Here is a 23,963-nt window from a genome sequence, read left to right on the forward strand (position 1 = left end):
CCAATTACTGTCGTCTGTGACCACGGGTAGGCTCATGGCTCACCCATTGGGTGCTGTCCAACAGATTTGATCCCCTGCTCTGACCACGGCCATCTGTGTCTGCTGGCCTTGTAATGAGAGACAAACGCCCGCTGGTTCTGTCCTCCAATCCCCAGCCTTGGTCCTTGTGCAAGAGCGCTGGACAACAGTAATTTGGTATCAGCCCTTTCAAACCTTCGACCTCATCGTCCAGTCGCTGCTCACGCTTGCATGACCTTGCGGATGATGAAAACCGGATAAAGGGATAAATATATATTTGGAAACGGAAAATGAGCCAGGCACAAACAAGTACTATTTTGCTGTCTGTCTGCTCAGTTAGGCTAAAGAGATATGGGAAACATTCTGCTTATCCCCTGAGCTAATCCCTTTAGACAAACGTCCAATCCCTCAAAGCATGGTGCTCATTGCAACACTAGCCAATGTACTGCTTTGTCAAATCATGTTTGTTTAAAGTCCTGCATTTAAATATTTGCCTTTTTCCTTTTGATAAATCTCTCAGCATTTATTTATCCACTCTCTTTTCCACAGGGTGTAGACTTGTTTTCAGGGCCAGATAACGAAATGTCAGACGGTATGTTTGATTGGTTCAAAAGGTCACACTCTGTACAGGTGGAAATCATTTATAGAGATACATCCAATCTGCTGCAAATCCAAAAAGCCTAAAGTACAAAGCCTTTTTTGTATGGCAGTACAAATAATCTCATCTTCACAAACAATAAGCAGTCCTACGGCAAAGGCTGCTGCTAAACCAATATCTCATTCTGAACACCCAAATGAATTTCAACAAGTTTTCTGATATTGCTATAAAATAAAAAATAAAAAACTTTAACATTTGATGAAAGACTTTTATTACATTTTCTTTCTGGTGTGTGATCAGAAAGTGAATGCCACTCTCATGTTTGCCAGTTAAATATGAGGCTACAGCCAGCAGCTGGTAAGCTTAGCCGAAAGACCTGAAACTTAGGGAAAGAGCTTGCCTGGCTCTGCGTGCAAAGTTAGCCAAGTCAAGCTACCACAAACCAAACAAACAACTGTTGTCATGTTTCTTTTATCAAACTGTTTCAACATTGAGGTTTGAAGAGTGTTTTTGCTCTGACTGGAAACCTCTCTAGGTGACATTGTCACCACAAGTTAGCTTAAATCACCGGACAAGCCCATGAGAGCTATGAGTTAGCTTCATAATTTAAGGTGTGGGTTTTTGCTAGCTTAAAGTTTCAGACAAATGTCAAAGATTTTTTTGTGTGTGTGTTTTTTATTTCATGCTGTTTGGGGCAGGAAACTTCCTGAAGTGTTATTGTTATCATTACTCAGCAAAAAATTACTGCAGAAGCTAATGAGACACAACTAACGTGTTAGCTTAGAAGTTTCAGGTGTGAATTCAGCCAGCTTTAAGGACCATGCTCATCTTTGTGATGCGTCATGTTTGCTTTATCAGGTTGTTTAACAAGTTTGAGTTTGAAGATCTTTTTATGAAATAAACTATCAATGGTTTGGGAACTTCCTGAAATATTTATTTTTTTATCACAAGTATGCTTAAATTACTGTTAGAGCTAACAAGACATAATACGTTTGCTTAACACCTTTAAGTGTTAATTTTTCTCCATTTTTGAGAGCAAAGCTTAATGATTAACATATTTTACTCCCCTATTTTATGCTAAGTGCTACCAGCTGACGTATCTCTTTAAATTTTCCAGATTTGAAAGCGAAGCAGGAAGCTTGATTCATTGTTCATATAAGCATAATGAGGATTTCTTATTTTACTAAGAATTTATTTTTTTATACAGAAATCAACCCAATATTTCTGAAAATTGGAGGGAAAAAAACTTGTGAACTTAGCTATGGTAAGCTAAGTTAAGTAAGTTGTACCCATGTCTTTATTATCTAACAGACAGTAAGAGCTTGAAGAGTGGTTATTTCCAGGTAAGAAAGTCAAGATACATGTTTCCCATCCAATATTAATTTTCCTTTGATAATGAGAGTATTCAAACATTTCTGGACCTAGCCTCCAAATAGCCACCAAACATTTTAGCCATAACTGATGTATGCTATGTGTTTGGTACATAGACTGTATAAATAATGGACGCAGTATCTGTGACGTCACCCATCTGTTCCTGAGCGCTGTTTTGAAGCCAATAGTCAGCGGCAGCCATACTGGAAATGCAGAACTCAATGAGGCAGAGTGTGACGTAAAGAGGCAGAGTTTGAGTCTCCTAGCCAACAGGTATGTGTTCCAGTCCAGGAGTCAAGTCAGTCATGTCCTTATTCGGGCAAAAACTCGTAATCTTTATATCTTCTGAACCGCCGTGTTAGATAAAAATTCACGCCCCTTACAGTGTGTGCCGATAGAGAAATTAGCTTCATAGGGCCAAGCCGTTTTTTGAACCAGGCTGTAAACATGTTTATTAATGCTGCAAAGATCGTCTTTTTTGAATTGGTGTGTATGTGGTTTCCGGTGTTCCTGCAGCCAGCCTCAAGCGGATTCTCGATGAACTGCAGTTTATAACACTTCTGCATGGGCTTCATCGTTTGAGACCGGAGGATGCCGCTTGGTTTGGTAGCAGTTTTTGAAACATTCTTGAAATTGACCTGCTCACATGAGTGAGAATGTGTGTGTGTGTGTGTGTGTGTGTGTGTGTGTGTGTGTGTGTGTGTGTGTGTGTGTGTGTGTGTGTGTGTGTATTTGGCTCTAAACCCCATCGTGGGTGCCTCCCCATGATAATGATACCATTTAGCCATTCGCTTAAGCTGATTTTGCTTTCCTTTTTGCCCTCCACCTTAATTCTTCCTCCTCAATCTTTCTCCTTCTCTTCCTCTCTCTCTTTACACCCCCTGCCCCTTCCAACAACCAGTTGACCCCCCCTCATTGAAACCAACCTGTCCACCCCGCACGTCCAACCCCCCCCCATCCCCCCTCCCCTGCTGCATTATTAGTGCGTATAGTTCTCTCCTGGCTCTGCAGAAGCCATTAGCTGAGATTAGCAGCGGTGGAGCTGGGCTTCACTCTCTCTCTTTCTCTCCCTCCCCCTGTCTCCCTCTTTCTCTCTCTCCCCTTCTCTCTCACTTTATTCCTTTTTTTTCACGCTAGCCGTAGCTGCCACGCTCGCTGAATGATTACCATCCATTATAGGGCCTTATTGTGCTGACAGAGGCAACTTCAGGCCCTGGCCTCAGTCGTAAAGGCAGAGGAAAAAAAAGAAAAGAGAGGGACTCATAATCTTATACACACTCCTGTAAGTGTGATATGTGTATGTGTGTGTTAGGGAGAGACAGAGAGGGGGATGATGTGACTGTGGAGAAAGAAGGGAGGCTGAGAGGATGAGGAGGAGGAGGAGGAGATAAGGCGTAAGAGAACCGGGATGTTAGCATAAGGGATTTGGAAGCAGGAATTGCAGCGATGAAACCGAAGGAGAGGAGAAATTTAGCCGTAAACGATGAGGTTATTTCTTATTTTCTTAAAGGCTTGGATACCGCAGTGATGCACCCAACATAGTGAGCAATGTCAACCTTCTCAAGGAGGCTCACATCCCCTCTGCTGTGACCCCCCAGTTAGAGGTATCCACTCTTTCCTGCATCTTCAAGCTCCTCACAAACACACGCAGTGAAAACGCCACAGAGAGGGTGACAAATCAGCTGTCATTTTTTATTTAGAATATAAAAAAAGAGGGGAGAAGACATAAAAAACTTCCAACAAAACAAAACAGGCTCATTTCCTGGCTGCCGGCTCAGGTTGTTAGAGAGACAGAGAGCGATAGAAAAACACAGCGAGAGGAATTTCGTCTCTTGACTGGAACAAGACGGGGATGGAATATCAATCATTTCTAACTCTCTGCTTCTTTTTTGTCACAACTTCCCTCCATTTACAAAAGCAGAGGATGCTCCCTGTTGAGGCTAACGCACAGTTAGCTTAAAACACTTCTCCTGGAGAGTTAGCTCAACTTAAAAAGGGTTGTGTTGACGCTAAAAAGGGGGGTTAGCCCGTACAAATCTTTGTGATTTTATATAATGCTGCGGAGGGATTTCTCAGAAGTGTTAACAACTTCACACACCCCTCTTTTTCTCTCTCTATCTATATATCTCCCTCTCTGTGCTGCTTCTTCTTCTGTGGTTTAGCGAGCTGCATTTCAATGAGCCGCTGCCAAAATGCCTTGTCAATATTCTTGACAGCTCCTTAAAAAGCCTGATACTGTGAAAACTGCACACAAATAAGAAGCGGTGGTGGAGTTTTACTCAAGTTCAAATCTGAATTAGGACTTTGAGAGTTCGGAGAGATGGATAGAGACACGTGTGTGTGTGTGTGTGTGTGTGTGTGAGCAATCTGCAGCTGCCATCCGTCACCTCATGGCCGTGTCCGTGTCTGCCACCCAACCCTGGCCCTCTTTACAAGGTCTGGATTAGCATACCGCCAAATGCGCTCCACCCCTCGCACTTGATCCGCCGGTCACTGAAACACCAGCTGTGTTTGTGTGTGTGTGTGTGTGTCAGGTTATATAACTTACGTGTTCGCCGCCTCCTGCATTCGTAAACACATACTTCCAATATTTGTACCCATACATTAGCGCTCATGCTAGCACCTATGATTGCATCCCCTTCCCAGACACATCACTCTCTCTCCCATCCTTGCTTGAGCCCCTTCTTTATTTGTAATCTATTTTCTCTTTCCCTTTGCTCAACCTTCTCTTTTTTTTCTCTCACCAATACCCCGCTATCTCTTCCACTTCTCCTTTTCTCTACTACTTTCAATCTCTCCCCGCTCAGCCATGCTATTCTCCTTTTTTTTTGTTTTCCATCTTGTCTCGCTTACTCTCTCTCTCTCTCTCTCTCTCTCTCTCTCTCTCTCTCTCTCTCTCTGTCTCTCTTTCTTTCTCAGCCTGTGTTTCTCACCAGTCAATAATGAAAATTGCTTGCTACCTTGAATGGATTATGGGTGTGCGCGGGGGCCCTAGGTAGTTTGTTTGAAGGCGCAGCGGTGTCAAATGAAAAGGCCCGGGCCATTTTCTACCTGCCACAGGCCCTCTGCCTCCATCACAAACAAACACACACACACACAGGTGCGAGGGGGACACACACACAAATGGCCGCATGATGGAAACGACCGGGAATAAACACACTGGCGCACACACATGTGATCAATGACGGGGGATCAAGCATTACCACCCCTGCCTACACGCATGCTCTCCTCTACCTTTCTTCTCTCTCTCTCTCTCTCTCTCTCTCTCCCCGCTTCCTCCCCGCTCTCCCTCCGGTCATGTATTATGAATGTTGCCTAATTACACAGCCCAGAATTCTTCATACGGGCTGGCACATTTATTTGTTTGCTTTGTATCTCTTTGCCTTTCTCTTGTATGCAAAATCCTTCTGTGATAGAGTTGTTTATTCTTTGGCTCTTGCCTCGCTGAGATCAAACAAGCGGCAGATTGAACAGGGACGGCGCGCAATTGATGGTCAATCCTCGCGTTGATACACGCCGAGAGGCGGGATGAAGTGGTAAAACATGTTAGTGGGGGTATGCGGAAGGCAATCCAATGCACATATGCTCGGTCTAAAAATATGTTTTGTTTTCCTGTTTGCCTGCCATCTTGATTATGCTGCCCAGTTTGCTGCGAGAACCTGCTCTGTATAAGAACACGCCGCCTCAGTTCCTCCTTATGTATGATTTAATGTTCCTTTTCTTCCCTTATTATCACAGTAATTGCTTCGAGCGGTGACTCATGACAACTATTGAGAGGACCCGTGCGTGGGAGTGTATTTTGAAATTCGGTCAGGCTCGTGAGTGACAGCATGCCGTGTGCCGTTATTGAAAACAGAATGACATAAAGCTCTGCATATTGCATCTTCCTCCAGCAAGTGTAAAGTGGCTGCATCTGTTTGACAAATATGTTAAGACGTCGTTATTTCAACATTGATGTGGAAGAGCGAGGGAGACAGAGGGAGTGTTATTCTCCACCGGCCCGCAATCTCGATACGGGGCTTCCTGTTTTAATGTCACATCCGTTTAAACACCACGTCCATCTGATGCAAGCGTGCAGATGTGGGCTTGGGTTCTTGTTTTTTGTGTGGGTGTACGCTTTTATTAATGTACGTGGGATGGCATGTGGGCTTGTTTCGGGCCTGTCCAAGCGATTTTTGCGGGACACGGGAGGATCGAACTGAGATGGAACCGAGTTTCTGTGAGGACACGGAAAGAGAGAGACAGAAAAAAAGTACATCTCACCACAGCTTCACCACCCTGTGGGAGTTTCAGCTCGCACAATTTCCATTCTTTGACTTTAATTGTGAATTTTAAATGTACAGTTCTCGCTCTGTGGCCAAAGTCTACACCAGCCAATCAGCATTCCAGCAGTGCAGCGCAGAGTAAATTTGCGTGGGATAAAGAGAAGCCTCCTAATCTCTGGGAACACACTATATCAAACCACCTCTTTTCTTATGCTTACAGTAACAGTGTGAGCTACGAGGGGATATCCGTGTGCTTAAAATATCAGGTTTTGGACGTATTTGCGCGTCTCCGCCTCGTCCTTCCTTGTGTAAATTCATGCAAAAGTGAAAAAATAAAAAATCCTCTTAAAGAAAAGGAATGGTGTCTGACTGTGAATGCAAGAGAAGCTTTGGGGCTAAGATTTCACAGCCGCTAATAAGCATTCAGCCTCATCTCCTCCTCTGCCTCGTGGTGACTTGGCTGCTAATGTGTGACTGACAAGCCTCGGCTTCTGTGTTGATTGGGGCAGTTTTTTTTTTTCTCCCTTTTTATTTTTTTTTTTCAGGTTGGCTAAACACGCTTCTGATGGACAGATCTGGGCTGCATGTGGGCTGGGTGTGTCTGGGATTGCGCGACTGATCATACGCGCCCATATCAAAGTTTCATCCAGTCTTGGCTGCACCTTACAAAAAAAAAGAGGTGCACCGCTCTGTTCTCTCGTTTCAACGCTGGCGCTCGCTGGCTCGCATTCTGACGCTTTGGTGTGGAGACTGTAACTCCGAGGAAGATTCTGTGGATTTTGGCCATTTTCTCTGTGTGATGGCCTTGGTTGGCTGGCTTCAGCGGGGAGCATTGGTTTTTATTTTGCCAGATTGCTGGGCTGCCTCTCTTGTTTGCCTGCTTAAATTAGCCCAGCAGGGACCTGTGGTTGCCAGAGTTATTTATTTTTTAGGGGGGTACAAATTTTAACATAAAATCCAACCATACTTCATTGTCACTCCTTCCACACGCTCCCTACCCCAACAACCGATCAATACGTATTAGCGCTAAGCCGGCTCGCAAACAGGAAGGTCACAAGGTCTTGTATTAGAGTGCAGTGCAGGTCAGGGCTCAGTGCGGTCATTGCTAATAATCACTGCTCCCAGAGCAGCAACACAAGCACACTGTTCATTGCTTAACGCTTTGTAAAGCATGATGAGCCCTTCACTGTGTTTATGGAAACGCCACTCAGTATCTTAAGCAGATAAAGGCCTGGCGATCATTTCCAATCCATGCCAGAGCTCCTGTGTTAACTCAGTGGAAACCACCGCCAATGAATCATTGATCACATCTTATCGCACTCTACGTTTGAATTACACCACACCAAATGATGTGAGCCCCCCCCACTAGCCTCTGTTTTTTACATTTACTCACATCTGACTTTGTCTTGTTCCAGCGCTATCACAGATGTGAACATGCTAAAAGCAGGCACCCTATTGTTAAGCCGTCTAATGCCATGTGGTACAGACGGGTTAATCAAAGATCTCACAGTGAATGAAGCATTGTTAATCCAGTTCCTCTCCTGTATCTAGGGTAAACCCGTAGAATCCAGCGTGTGCTTCCAACCCATGCAACACACACTTAATGCCTCGGCACAGATGTCCTTTGGTGTGTAATTAAAAACCACACACTGCCGGATGTGGAAATACACATTCTGCTCTGCCCAGTGAAATATTCAATTTTGCAAAAAAAATCACACAAACTGGTGTAAAACCATCCATAATTATCCATGGTCTCCTGTTCTTGTGTCTTCAGAAACCATGGCGATATCATGTCCTTAGCTTCCTAAACGAGTGATTTGTCCAAGACCAAAGAGAATCTGCGCCCAACAAATGACTGCGGTCGCTTCTGATTTAGCATGCAACACTTTCAAAACCCTGAATGTTATTTTATTCATGTCGATTCAAGCGTTCTCCTCACTCTCTCTGCCTCTCTTACTCAGTCTCTTCCTCTCTCATCACCCACCACCACCACCACCACCACCATCTTCCTCTCCTCTCCTGATCTCCAGCCTCGTCTTGGCCGGCCCACCACCGGCCCACCTCTTCTTCCTCCTCCTCCCCACGCTCTCTGTGACTCTTGGCGATTGCGCCGTGAGGACTTCAACGAGGGCTCAAATTAATTTCAACTTGTTAATTCCCTTTGAAAAGAAAAAAAGAAAAAGAAAGAGTGCGCAGAAGGGTGAGGAGAAGAAGGAGAATTAAAGAAGCAAGCCAGGTCGCTGTTTGAGTTTCTAATTGCCGAGGCCTAGAATGTGACCTACAGATGTGAAATTCCCCACTTGATGAAATATTAACGAGATTGTAGGGCTCGACGGAGATCAGCTGCACTGTATAGAGAGAGAGAGAGACGGAGTGAGAGACATTGGAAGAGGTGGAGAGATGGTGGCATTGCAACTCAACACGGCTGAGGGTTGATAGGGTCGTGTAGAGGAATGTGGGAATGAAATGGAACTCATTAGCGAAGAGAGAGAGAGAGAAAGAGGGAGGGAGGAATGACAGGGACCTTTATTCATGTGTGTGTGTGCTTAGGTATGTGAGTGAGAAAGGAGAAGCTCCTCCAAGGTCTAACATGGACTTAAACCGTAATGTGAAACATACCACTCACCGCTTATCTGTGGATTTACGACCCGACGAGCCATTCGTCTTTCTCCACCTTGTTAGTATAACGTCCCGGCTTCCAAGTATTGCGATAAGCAGAGCGAGAGACGTGAGAATTAGGGAGTGGATTGAGTGTGATGGATGACTTGCCGGGTAATATTCTTGACAGATGGATGAGAAATGAAAAGTTGTTGGTGCTGAAAAAACAAACGGTGATGATCACATCTGGATGGGATGATCCCTGGCACACACTGGTTGTGGAAAAACAACAACGAAGAAATGCAATGACTCCTCGATGACAGCTTGACAACTGCTTCAAACACACACCATCAGTACTGTGATATAGGAAGATGTACTTACACAAGAAATACAGGCTGTTTACTTCTCATAGGTGGGTGTAGAAATGTGCTGAGGAAAATGTCCTTAAACATTTCAGCACAAGTTTAATATTGCTGGAAAAAGTGCCAAAAGACACAGGTGGTGCTTCTTGGGAAAAGGGTACCCACCTTACACCGAATGTTCCTCAAACTTACACAATTCGGAGCACGTCAGGTGATCAAACTAAATACACGAATTCCAGGGCCTGAAATGGTTTCACTTTTCTAGATTTGGTACATTTAGGTGTCAAAAGCTAACTGCTGGCTCAGCTTATTACCATATTTTCTTACTTTTTACCCTGCTGTGATAAATACTTGATTCTGATTTGCCAACACCCCTAAACAACAGTGGTTAATTCTCAATAACAAAAGGCAACACCAGGGCCAACCTGATCACACATGTCATATCGAATCAATAAGCAGAAAGAAGTTCCGGCACATTCCACCCCTGCCTGTTGACACTGTGGCAAAAATGTTAGTTTGTTTAGCATTATCAATTGTTAACCATTGTGGCAAGATTCTAGTGATGGGAAGTAGGGCTCTTTTCAGAGAGCCGGCTCTTTTGACTCGGCTCCCAAAGAAGAGCCGACTCTTTCGACTCCCGAACGGCTCTTGATTTAGGATACTTTGTAGCCGAATATTTTACCTTAACTTTGCAAAAACGAATGGTTTGTGTGTTGAAAACCCTTTTACGTACCGTGTTTTTATGAGAAGCCTTATAATTGCCCAATTTTGTGCATATATTCTGTTACAAAACCATTCTTACTTTTGTTTAGTATTTTAATCAAACTTTTTTATTGCACAAAGTAACAAAAAACTGCAAACATATCCACAGAACAGAACCAAACTCAAGCAAACAGAACCAGAACCAAGTCAAGCAAACAGAATCAGAACCAAACTCAAGCAAACTGAACCAGAACCAAGTTAAGCAAACAGAACCAGAACCAAAGTCAAGCAAACAGAACCAGAACCAAACTCAAGCAAACAGAACAGAACCAACTCAAGCAAACAGAACTAGAACCAACTCAAGCAAACAGAACCAGAACCAACTCAAGCAAACAGAACCAGAAGCAACTCAAGCAAACAGAACAGAACCAACTCAAGCAAACAGAACCAGAACCAACTCAAGCAAACAGAATCAGAACCAAACTCAAGAAAACAGAACCAGAACCAAACTCAAGCAAACAGAACTAGAACCAAACTCAAGCAAACAGAACCAGAACCAAACTCAAGCAAACAGAACCAGAACCAAACTCAAGCAAACAGAACAAAACCAACTCAAGCAAACAGAACCAGAACCAAACTCAAGCAAACAGAACAGAACCAAACTCAAGCAAACAGAACTAGAACCAAAGTCAAGCAAAAAGAACCAGAACCAACTCAAGCAAACAGAACCAGAACCAACTCAAGCAAACAGAACCAGAACCAAAGTCAAGCAAACAGAACCAGAACCAAACTCAAGCAAACATTATTAATGGCCTCAGTGCAGGTTGGCATTGAGAAAAATCAGATGCCTCAGCTTAGATGGGCTGATCCGATTTCTGATCTATCAAAACAAAGTTCTGCTGTGAGCAGAGATGGGGATGAACACTGAGAGCTAAGCAGCAGCAAAAAAACTTGGATCCGGCTCTCTCTCGATGCGAGCCGGCTCTTCTGATTCACTATAAAGAATCGACTCTCAGAGCCGCAGCTTTTGATAATGACACATCACTACAAGATTCCTTCAGAATGAGACCTGACTTTCAAATCCACATCTGGGTCTTGCTCACCATTGGAACCTTGATTTGCATAACCACCTGTTCACTATACATTATCCCCTTATTGAGCTCTCATTTATGCCTGAACTTCTTTCATTCTGGCTCAACAGAACGAGCAGATGTGTGGTCATGAAGGGAGGGAGCATTGTGAAGTGTAGCAAGGGAGGCAAAGCAAATATGTGTGGAATCATGGACACTGTAGTCCTCTGTAGTCTTTTAATGTCCCAAATTCATAATAATGTACTCTGCACTGCAGATGAATAAAACACACCCTTTTCTCTTGTTAGCATAACAATGAGGGCCAGGCAGCTGTTATTTGTTTCATTTAGAAGCCTGATTATTGTTCTAAGCTGCTTCCGCTTTAAATAAATCACACCCCCACTCCCTTCCAACCTCCCCACCATGACCTCCACCTCTCAATTTACTCAGGGGGTTAAATTAGCCGGACTGATGAGGGCCATCATTAGTGCGGCGGGGTGCTGTGCTACGCTGCTAGCAGTTGGCTTTTTGCTCTGTGAGGCGCTGAATGGGGAGAAAACCTGTTCGTCAGAAACTAGGTACCGCACAGCGGCGGGGGCTTTTTGGAGGCGGCCCAGTCTGAGGCAAATCCTGGGCATTGTTCTTAGATCAAAGAGAGAGAAAATGGCAATGTAATACGAGCTCAAATTAAATGGATGTTTTGTCTTTTTATGTGACAGCCTCAATTCTGGCCTTGAGTTTTGATGTTGGGATGTGTGCTTTTTAAAAAAAAAAAAGTGGTTACCGTTGCTGCTGCTGCTGCAGAGGGAAGAGAAAGTGACAGAGAGGAAGAAAAGAGAAGTGGGAGACTGAGATATGTCTTCTGTTCTCCCTGAAAATCCACAAGGGCGCATGATGGCCTATTCATAGCAATCACAAACACACATATCGCCAACCCCGGCTTCATGCCTTCGTATTGATCCGGTATCATAGATTCCTTGATGATGCTGCGTGTGATGCACTGCGCCGTTCCCATCACTCGTCACTATTTTCTGTCACGCCGATGTCACTTTAAATCAATAGCCATCTAAGAGTCATTGACCTCCCCCCAGCCACACACACACACACACACCAAACCCAGCTTCTTCTAAGAGTCAGAGAGCAGAACGGGTTGCTGTCACCGCTCAGACTGTGTGTGTGTTTGTGTGTGTGCAGTCTGATATGTCGGCTATCTTTCTGCGCTAGCTTAGGTTACTTCAATAGCGGCCATTCTTCCCCTCACAAAGCTACTTGTCCTCTCATTTTTGTCCTTCGCTTGATTAGGAGTACAGAGAGGAGAAGGAGGGGGAGGCTTGCATACAGTTAGGTGCTTTCACCTGCACCATGAGAAGGAGGAGGAGGAGGTGGTTGGGCAGGTGGGTGATGGGGGGGGATTTCAACAAGACACAGGATACGTTCCATCTGCTCGCCCCACGCACACCCACTGTCCTCCTTCATCCTCTGCCTGCGCTGGCGATCTAACTGACGATTCTTTTATTTCCTTGGATACCAGCTGCTGGTAAGGTGATAGGTTAAACACACAAGCGGACACACACACACACACACACACACTTGTAGGCAGGGATGGATGGCGCAGGGGCATTGGTACACGACTCAACAGGGAACAGGCAGGCACAGGTGTCTGGTAATCATGCCAGTTTGACCTTTCCCTAACCCTTGATTCAGGTGAAAAAAAAAAGAGGATTTTTTTTCCTGCTTTCTGACTGTTTACTTAATGTCTTAACAAAGAGCTTCATTGTTCACCATCTCCTATGTAACCTGATCATTTTTTTCACCCTCGTTTCTTATTCAATAAGGCGGAACAGCTTGCAGCTTAGAGAGGGCCAAATTGAACCACGCAAGAATTTGCTTTGTGCTGCTCCCTCCGATGTTTTTCTGCATCGCTTTGACTTATCGGGCAGAAAAACCAGAGGGAATAAACAAGCTGCACTGTTAATTGTGTTTCCCCGACACCTCTGTCTCTCCCCACCCCCCCTTAACAAAGTGCAACTGCAAGCAGAGTGCTGGAGAGCTGTGACAGTGGGGACCAAAACAACCTGACGCCATTATCAAATTTCCCATTAGCTGCCCAAAATGGCTGCCCAAGTCAACAACTGAGTAATGAGATCTAATTGAGCTGGAGCTGGAATGAAACGTTAAGAGCACATGGTGGATCTTCTTTGCCTTTTCCTCGCAGGGATTAAGGATAAAGCGAAGATGAGGAAAGTATTGGGGAGCAGAGACACTGCACTCCAAGAAGTGCCTTGGAGGAGAGGACTATTTTACATGCGGATTACCGCGCATATCGCCGTCATCAGACAGCGATACACGGCCTTGATAGGCTGTCTATCTTTGATGCTTTCCTAGGCACAGGGGCCTTATCCCTTTCGCCTATCTCCTGTAACGCGCTCCTCAAACACACACCCACTGATCCAGCCCTTTAGAACCGCTGAGATGGGGAAAAGATTGGATTGTAAGATGTATCCGCCTGTGTGTCACTTTTTTGCAAGTGCATCATATGCCTTTCAAAGTCAATGCAAATATCTGCACACGTGGGTACACAAACATGCTTTTGGCACTCACCTTAGCTGGCATGCACTCTTATTTACCTTAAAACATCAGACCTCAAGTCAAGGTATATCATCTTTGAATGCAACACACAAAGCTGCACAGAAAGGTTGCATTCAAGTGCTTCTATTCGCATTCCCGTGTCGAACAAAACAAACGCTGTTATCTGCATGTAAAGAGCTGCTGCCTTTCCACTTTCCCCCCTCAAATGCCATTAAAGTTTTTTGTTATGTTTTCCACTTTGCCCCCCTCTGGTGAAAATAACACATGGGGATTGTCTGGGCCTGAGCCAAACACACATAAATTTCAATATTAATTTGGTCGGCACCTCACCAGCCTCCCCAGCTTCCTAATCTCCCGCCGCATATCTTCATTATCTGAAAGTGTGCTTTCATCTTAATTCCATTTTCATCCATCAAATGTCGGGGAAGGTTTGACCTTGCGTGATCTCGACGGAGATAGCAAAGCTAGGGGAAGGGAGTGGGCTAGAGTGACAGAGACGGAGATAGGGAGAGTAAGGAGATAAGGGGGCCGAGGAGTTGAGATGATGAACGGTGGTGGTGGTGGTGGTGGGGGATGGAAGGATGGGGGCAACATGACAAGGGAGGGGAAATCTTTTCAGTGCCAAGTTTCGAGGTCTGTTAAACGTGCGAGTGCGTGTGTGAAGTCATTCCATTTCCCATAATCCTCATGTTGCACCAGCAGAGTGAAGCATGTTAGAGACTGCACTCATCTCTTTCAATTCCTTCCCTATCCCGCTGCTCTTTATTCATTCCTTCCCTCGCTTGCCTTGGGCTTTTTTCCATCCCCCTTCATCCCCTCTCTTTCAACCGTCAGTTTATTTATCCTGACACAAGGGTTTAATTACTCATTTGTTGCAGTTGTTTCCACGATTGTTTGAATGGTAACTGTCCTTTGCTGCTGTTGTCAGGAACAGGTGGTGGATGGGACCTGGAAGGAGAGAGTGTCCATGTGTGTGTGTGTGTGTGTGTGTGTGTGTGAGTGATATGATCAGGACATTCAGTTGGCATCCATTACATCAAGGCTAAGACGCGCCACCTGGTGGTGCTACGCTGATAAAATGAGGGGGTGTGGGTGTTTCTAAAGATGATGAGGACTGGCACAGACCAGCGCTACAAGGAGACACACACTACTTATCCCACTTGAATGATACATGCCTGCATGGTTGTACCCAAATTGAAGGCCTCATTAGTGGGTAAGCTGGATATGCTCTCTACCCTCCCGTGATCTATCTCTCTCTCTTCTCTCTTTGGCTGTTTGGATGGCAGCCCTGATCCCCTAAATGCAGGTTATCTGTCATCAGTGACTCAGAATGGTAAATAAAGCCTCTCTTTCTCCTTCCTTATCTTTGCTTTTTTTTCTTACTCTGCACAATCTGTCTATCCCTGTAGATCCTCTACCCTTATTTCTTCTCTCTGTGGTGACATTTCTTAAGATATATCATTTGAATACTTCTAATTCTTCCATCTGTGCAAGCATGGGACAGGTAGCCCCCTTCCCCCTGAAAAAAAGTGAGGTGCTGTGTCTCATATCTAAGGTTTTTTGGGACATGTAGCCCCCTCCCCTCCAAAATGGAGGTGCTGTGTCTCAAATGTAAGGTTTTTTGGGACATGTAGCCCCCTCCCCTCCAAAATGGAGGTGCTGTGTCTCAAATGTAAGGTTTTTTGGGACATGTAGCCCCCTCACCCCCAAAAAGTGAGATGCTGTGTCTCATATCTGACTTCTTTTGGGACATGTAGCCCCCCCCCCCCTCCCCCACAAAAAGGAGGTGCTGTGTCTCAAATCTAAGATCTTTTGGGACATGTAGCATCCCTCGACAAAACAAGTGAGCAGCTGTGTCTCATACCTGACTTCTTTTGGGACATGTAGCCCCCCCCCGCCTCCCCTACAAAAAAGGGGCTGCTGTGTCTCAAATCTAATATTTTCTCGGACATGTAGCATCCCCCCACAAAAAAAGTGAGCTGCTTTGTCTCATACCTGACTTATTTTGGGACAGGTAGCCTCCCCTCCAAAAAATAAGAAGTGAGCTGCTGTGTGTCATATCTGACTGCTCAGCCCTGGCATTTGCCCGCTTTGCGCCAACTCCAGGCGCAACTCGTTGATGTCATGTCATGCTTTGTGCTGACATCCAGGCCTGTGTCACAACAAGCTAGCGTTAGCGCCAGCCCTAGGCTCGTCACAAGCTGACAGTAGTAGGCCGTTGGTCAGATGCAGCGCTGCCAGTGCTGTGATGGATCCCCCACACACGACACCTACATCCCCTTACTTACCCCGCTGCGCCAACGCCAGAACGAGGAACCTAAGCTCATGGCGGGGTGACATGTGAAATGACATGACAATGCCAAAGACATGACACACACACACACACACACACACATACACGTTGACTTGCACTTGTGGATAGACAAGAGGCACTCGCACGCTTGAGTGGGCAGGGAGCAATTTCACTTGCTTTGCGCACACATGAGCTCCAATGCACACCCACGGTGAGTGGTGTGCCATTCAGTTGTCAGAGCACAAACAAGGGCTGGATTTCGGAAAAAGTAGGAAATGCGATCGCATGATTTGCAGGCAGACCGTGTGTAAGCAACACCAGGGTCAGGGTTTGGTTGACACTCATTCCCAGTGTCTGCCAGCACTTGTGTCAGCAACAGTAGCTCCGACATGGTGACACAAGAGACTTCCCCATCCATTTGTAATGAGACGATGTAACATAACTCGCGGATGTTGCTCTGGAAGATCCGCAAAAAATTTACCACAGCATAAATGGACATGCATAAAATATTTTGCCGACAATGTCAAGCTCCCCTTTATGAATTATGAAGCTTTAATTCATCCCTAGAATGTCTTTCAGAGCTGCATGCTATCAGTGACATGAGACAAGGCCTCGCTATGTTGGTGTTCCCCGCAGCCCAGCAGAAAAGCAGCGGCGCACCACAAAGGGCGTTATTTTGTCAGCTGGAAGCTAATCCACTGCCACTCAACACCAACATGCCTCAACCCATCTCTGCCCCCACCCCGTCAACTTAAGAAAAAAGAAACACTTCTCCTTTGCCATTCAGAGCAGGTCAGGGGTTGGACTAAGCTTCTGAAGATGTTCAAAAGCATCCCCCCAGAATAGTATCTCTGTTACACCAGTGGCCTAATCCGCCACTTGAAGAGCAATTAAAAGTTTAGCCCAGACTTTAAGAAAGTAACCATGTGTGATCTTTTTTTTTTTCACTCCATTTTTTTCTTCCTGCGGGTTCGTCTCTACGGCTGCGCGCATGGGGTGCATGCTAATAGGGAAGTGCTAACTGTGGCACTACTCCAAAAGCATTCCAAACACACTGGGAAAAGAAAAGCACTAAAGGGGGATGTGGATGAAGGAAGAAAATAGATTTTGCAAAGGAAGAATCGCCATCTTTCTCATTTCTTTATCTTCTATTTCCCTTTCTTTGTTCCCAAGTTTCCCTCTTATACTCTCTCCAACTTTTGCAGCTTTTTTTCCCCCGCTTCCTTTTTCTCCATCCAAACTCGTTCCCAATGCACAAGCTCTGAGCTTAAGATTGTTTCCCTGCAGAGTTCCATTGGAGAACTTCTTTTGCCTAGCAACCACTTCTAATGGCGCTACCCCAACTATACAATACCCAGAAGCGTCGGGGCAATCATAATTTTTCGGTTTCCTGCTGTCTTTTTGGATTTATTAAACAGTCTTCTCTTTCTAGAGCACGTATATTTATATGGCTATTTCTTCTGCCAAAGACTTCAATAAAGGGTCAGTAAAGACTCAAAGAGATACCCAGTGGACAAGCACCGAAGGACATTCAATTGATCGGTGTGCTGTCAGATCATAAAACGACCACATGGTAAAATGGAAGGGTAGAAGATACCCCCACAATTTCAGAGATCCACAAGAGAGTGCTGATAGCATCATCAACTCTTAACGAGGCTGTGTGCTGTGTTGCCAATAATGTCTGCACCTCCTGTAATAAAAGTATTTTAAAGATGGCTTTGTACCCTTGGGGATTCGATGACCTCACACCTCATAACAGGCATCGTTTTTAACATAAGGACTGGCATTCAAGTCTGTCAATCTAATCACACTGTCTATGATTATTTTTAAACCCACTACTGTGTACACAGCTAAAGAGTAGCTGGATACCCCTGTGTGCCTTGCTGCCTGAAAGGATGTGGAAAACTACCTTTTTTCAAACTCAGCAGAGTAGAACCAGATGAAAAAAAAAGCACCCTTTGCATCTTTGTTGACTCAGAAGATAATGTCGGGGAAAAAAATCAGACAATGAACTCACAAGAGTCTCTTTTATCTCGGCTTTGTTTTTCTTCCTTTTCTCCTGGAGTCTTGGGTGTTCATTGGATATGTTACCCCGGATTCCCCTCTTCATCCTTGGTGACCTGGGAGGAATGTGTGCTGAGTAGTGAAGTTTGAAGTAGTAGAAGAAGAAGAAAACGAGAGGAAGTGAAGAGGAGCGCTGGAGCTTGACAGGGCCAAAGCTATCAGTCAGGCTGGAGCATGATACCTGAGACTCAGCGGGGGCTGCCCTAACAAAACTGGAGCCAACCACTCCGCTGAAATTCCAACAACTTACTCAGCCCAAAGTAAAAACCCACCTGAGTGACGGTCTTGTTTTTGTCCACTGAGACAAGGCAGCACCATTGTTCTGTGCTTAGCTTAGCCCATTACATGGTAATTAAATGCAACTGAGCAGCACCCAAATAGAACTTGAATCCACCCTGATCAGATTCCAATTGATTTCCAGTCAGACATTCACCTTGAGGGCATTTGTCTCGTTTATCCCTTCAGTATCGAGATCTTTCCAATTCGCAGTTCTGGAATTACACCAAGCCCTTACTAGCAGCTCTGATTGGGTTGAACCAATTTAAGATCCCAGGAAGTATGTTGTTTGGTGTACCGTGGCTATTTGGCACTCTCTGTACGTCTCAGGTGGCATATCACAGGTCACTGTCTGGTTGCCCATTAAAAATGAAACAAGGCTTCTTAATTACCGACTGGCACTTTTGGCAATCACGACCATACTCATGTGTCACTCCGTTCGCTCTCTCTCTCAAACGGCCCCTTTATCCGTCTTTTCATCTCACTTACGCATACTCTCCACTCTGTACTTCCCTCTCTCTTGCTTGACTGCAATAAGACACTGGCCCTGCAGTTTATGTTTGCTCCCCTCGCCCCCAAGTGTAGCCCGGCCACAATTACTTCCTGTGGTTCACGGTAGTGGGTCACTGCCATCCGCCAAAGGTATTTACAGCTGAAATTACACACACTGTGTTTTCCACCCAAGCCTGTCTCCGTCATTCCAGTACCACTGACCGTGTCCAGAGGCTCTGGTATTGGGGGGCTTAATTATGAACCCAGACATCCAGAGAGAATGGGCTCAAAAGTCTTCCTCAGTTGAAAAGGCGTTTTTGTGGAGCGCAATCACAGTCTGGGAGTTCTGTGCTGTGTCAAATAAGCATTTATGAGTGACATTTGGCTTTCCAAATGGAAAAGAGTTTGGATAATGAAAGCTTTTCAGGAATTACTTGACATTAAAGCTACTGTATAGCCCCGAGTAATACGCCTTGACTGCGTTTTCAAATACTGTCGTTGATCTGAGCAGCTCTGACGTTTCATGCAAAGGCAGAGCGCTCAACTTCAAAAACAATGAAGATAAAAGAAGAAGAAGTACGGCTCATACAGAGCACTTCTGACAGCTGCACAGTTTAGTTTGGGGAAGGAGGAAATGAAAATCAAATCCAAGAGGTCACACATTATTGACATGAGTGGTAGGGTCCTGTTTTTATTGGCTCCGGCCCCCCTCAATTCAGGCAGCCCATGTGTTTTCCCTTTAGCGTCCAGGAAATAGGCCAGGCTGAGCTTCGGCCAGAGCTCCCCCCTCGAATAAACCTGTGGCTTGTTTGCATTGTTCATTTTGTGGGATGACGGATTTGCTCAATCACCCGTGGCTGTCGCAGCTGGCTTTCAATCACAGGCACACCCTGAAGAGGCCCTCCACTGTTGGGAGCCTGAAAAGGGGTCCCGGCATCTGGTTAAGATAAAGCAAACTATAGCTAACATGTAATGAAAGCCATTCATTGAAAGCTTGTTCACTCCCTGGCAGGGCACAGCGTGTGGTTTAGCCTCCTACTTTATAAAAGGATACGAGAGTGTGAAGGTGTAAATTTGATGAGTTCTACTTTGGTTATATCTTTTTTCTATTATCGTTGAATCCATCACACAACAGATAGTCAATAAAATGAATTGACTCCTGAGTAATTTTTTCGATATGAAGTGCCTGTCTTTAAAATTAAATGGGACGGAGGTCATGACATTTTAGTGTATGTGTGTGCTTGTGTTTCTGACTCAGCCGCTGTTAAACTGATTGACAGCAGAGTGGACCGTGAGGGCAGGAGGTCAGGGTAGGAGGTGGAGTGAACGGCATAAAGGAGCATGTACTCAGTCAGGCTTAACAAAAGGCACCAGGTCTGAAATGGTCAGTATCTGGTAAAATAGGGCCAAGGTTTGTAGACTTTCTAGACTAGAATGTCTGAAGTGGCTGATTCTATCCATTCTGATGTAAAACCTCCCTTGCTGTTGCTCATGCATTGAAGTACCTGTGAGGCATAAAAACCCTCTGGCTGTCATCCGTTGTAGTAAGTGTGTACTTGGCAAATCATTTTACTAATCTTTCCCTGTGGTTCAGCCACAAGCAAAGCCCCTAAATTGTCTTCCTTGTGAAAACCTAGTTCCTGTAAGGAACTTTTGGTTTGTGTCAAATCTAGCGCCCCTTGTGGAAAAATAGTCTCTCTTTGCTGACTTTGTCCTGTCCATGTGTAAATCTTTTAACAGTCAAATGTAACATCCATTTAAATTCATTGTGTAAAATCAAACAGCAACCTCCAAAGTAAAAAAAAAAAAAAGCCAATGCAGGAGTGCCAAAAATCTGCAGTTCCTCTAGTGTCCACTTGAGGCTGTCTCCGAGAGCCCAGAAAGTCCCATTGACGCCCATGTTAAAGTGCTCGTCTTTAGAGTAGGAATAAACAAGTATACAACTTTGGAACGGAAAACTGTTTTAGTTGGAACAGCACATCTCTGGATTCATTCACATTATACAGAGCTGACTTTGTCTTACAACTCATTTGTTCTGAAGGTATTGAGGTTACAAGTTTTGCATAATTAGGCGCGTGGTTGACTTGACTGACAGGCAGGTACAGTGTGGTTGTTGCCACAAGGCTAAAAGCCTGCCATTGCCCTTTGCTAAGTGAACTGAAAATTAGGTTGAGGCAGCATTTCCAACCGGTCGACCACCATCATTGGGGTTTGAAACTCTGCCTCAGAAATCAATAGGTGAAGGGCTATAGTAAAAATGTTAAGAGGTCACAAGGTGTTTTACAACAACAACAATAGAAAAACATTAAAAGGCAAAACAGAGATTGTAGATACAGACAAAACATGATATAAAAACAGACAGATTAAACAAAGGCAAGTCTAAACAGGTAGGTCTTCAACTACTTTTTGAACCTGTCATCAGTGTCCACAGTTCTCAGTTCCAGAGGGAGACTGTTCCAGAGTTGAGGACCAACAACCTGGAAAGCACAGTCTCCTTTAGTTTTTAACCTGGTACGAGGCACAACCAATAAACCCTGATCAGAGGACCTCAGAGTCCTGCTGGGGTTATAAGGTTTCAGCAGCTCCCTAATGTAGACTGGAGCCTGACCAGTGAGCGCTCTGTACACAACAACAAGAATTTTAAACTGGATTAAACATTTAACTGGAAGCCAGTGCAAAGAAATGAGGATCTGTGTGACATGAGATCTCCCAGATGATTTGGTCAACAGTTTAGCAGCAGCATTTAGGACCACTTGTATGCGCCCGTATAGAAACATAAATTTTATTGTAAGTCTGTTTCATAACCTGCAAAAAAAACCTCCTTATAGGAGCTTTAATAAAAGACAGAAAGTGAGCTTGTGACGACCAGAGTCATGGTTGGTAAATCCATTTTACTTGTCCTGTTACTACAAACACCTAGACATATGCATACAAATATAAAGGAAAATGACTAAGAAAGACTTGCTTCTTATTTTATTCATTTATTTAAAAGACAGAATGAAAGGAGCGAAGGTCGCTGTGCAGACGGTGGTTGCTGCAGATTCTAATCCAAAGCCTCCGGCGATCACGGCATGAACTCCATTTCTGGTCTGCAAACAAATTAGCTTTTTTTCCCTCTCTTCTTTCTCGCTCTCCCTCCAGTGAAAATAAGGCAAATTCAGGTGAATAAAATCTATTTGTTCATTTAATTTTTTTTTTTCTTCCCGTCAGCTTCTTTTCTCTCACCTAAACTCAATTTCCCCTCGGTGCCTGCTTGCTGGAGTGTTTCTTTTCTTTTGCTACGGTCTCGCCAGCAATTCATTAGGCAACAGTCGTTTAATTTGTATCATTAGAAAACTGTGTTTCCCGAGGAGTATGGCACTCCACTAAAACTGATCAAGACAAAGTAGTTTTTGTGCGACAACATGCAAGCTGTGGGACTTGTAAAAACACACCTCGCACCAAACAAGTGTTTCAGAGCAACAGAGTTGAAAAAAAACAAACAAACAAACCCAAATAAAACTATTAAAAAAACATGTTTAATATTTTAGCATCTCTTCAAGTGTTATTACACTTATAGAGAGCGACTCTCCTTCTGGGCCCCGATTTTAATTATGCAACAAATGTTTGACTATCCAAGTGAAATTTGCATGAATATTTATACCAATTCATTTGTTGAGTGTTGATTGTAATTACATGGAAACATGATTTATTGCCAAGATTGCTGTGTTAGCCAGCCAGGCGGAGAAAGAGTAGCAGGGCGGAAATATATAAATAAATGCAAATTTACTTTCCACACAGCGAAAGGAAGCCCATTTTTCCCAGTGGCTTGTGGGAAATTTCATTATCAAAAAGAGAATCCTTCACAGTGTGTGCCTGGCAGAGGCTCAGAGGCGCTTACAGCAAGTGTCTGAAGATGACAGAATAACAAAGAGGTTCACCTAGAGAAGGTGACCTGTCAGTGCTTGCTGAATATGAACTTTATTTCTCTGTGCATGTGCGTGTTTATGCTTCATTTACCCCTATTTTCTAAAAACGTGGACATCCTTTAAAGGTTCCATGGCAAAAAAAGACATGTTTTTCCATGCCGCCACATAAACATAAACACTTCTGTCATCCTCTAGCATAGCAACCCTTAGAATGTGTAAGCAAAAAAGCCTTTTGCATTGTATCTGTAGCCCACCTACTGGGAAAACACAGCTCCTACGAGGTGATTTGAATTGGCGCCTGTGATGATATAACAATAGGAGTGATTTGCATAGGCTGGCATGCACCACTCCCTCTTCCTATGCTATCATGGTTTTGCTCCAGTGTTGCAAAGTCAAGATGTCAAAGGTTAGAGCCAGACATGCTGAGTGCTCTGTTGTTGGTTGCAAAAACCAACACAAATGTCTATATTCTGTCCCAGCACCAGAGGACCAAAGATAGTGGTGGCTTTAATTTTTAAACAACATAATGGCTACAGCTGGTGCTAATTTGTTTGTTTATGCTAGTCACATCACATCAAATTATACACTAAATACAAAAAAGCAGGAACTAGAACCATTCAAATGCCACAACACTTCCACAGTTGCCTCCTTCAGGCTCATATGTGTAGTGTAAAGGTGTGGGTTCTTCTGGAGTGCACCCAAAACATTTTTAGGGGGGTGTTGCTCTACCTCTGCATCCGTTTTCACTAGTCTGCACCCTCCTTTTCAGACAACATTCAGGCAGCCAGTCAGCTCACAGGCCTCATTATTATCATTTGCATCCCCGCCCACTCAGATCACCGCATGGATACTGAGGTTAGAAACTGAGATCCTCCACAGAGGCTGAATTTGTGATATTTTTTGCAACTGAATTCAAGGCTTAAAAGACAACGAGGACGTGTTATAATACACTAAAAGTACCATTATACTGGACCTTTAACAGAGTCCAAATTTCTGTCAGCACGATAAGAGGATGACATGATTTTTTGGCATCAGACTCTTAGATTAAATCACAGCGATAAAACTGAAGGCAGAGTTACGGATACCCAAAGGTTGATTACAGATTTACAATCTTGAGGTAAGATTATTGGCAGACAAATGTAGAAGAGAGGAAAAAGAAAGACCAAAAGTTTGAGTAATGGGCCCTGTTTAACATCCTCATGATTGATCAAGGAAACAAGGAGGACAAGCGGTCCAAAGCAGATGTGAAGGACAACACGAGCAAGGGATGAGGTCTAGCAAAGAAGATGCGCAGCAACAAAGGCTGTTCGTATCTAATTAATGAATGGCATTAGCCATTTGTTATGCCATTTATTCT

General features: G+C 44.4%; 1 protein-coding gene across 3 annotated transcripts in view; it reads left to right on the plus strand.

The window, feature by feature from the left end:
- The window catches only part of pcdh7b (protocadherin 7b), a 131,992-nt gene that overhangs the window by 36,364 nt on the left and 71,665 nt on the right, over positions 1–23,963 (plus strand). The gene's annotated exons all lie outside the window — the stretch shown is intronic.

The sequence above is a fragment of the Notolabrus celidotus genome, chromosome 23 (assembly GCF_009762535.1).
Source record: "Notolabrus celidotus isolate fNotCel1 chromosome 23, fNotCel1.pri, whole genome shotgun sequence".
In the NCBI taxonomy this organism is placed as follows: domain Eukaryota; kingdom Metazoa; phylum Chordata; class Actinopteri; order Labriformes; family Labridae; genus Notolabrus; species Notolabrus celidotus.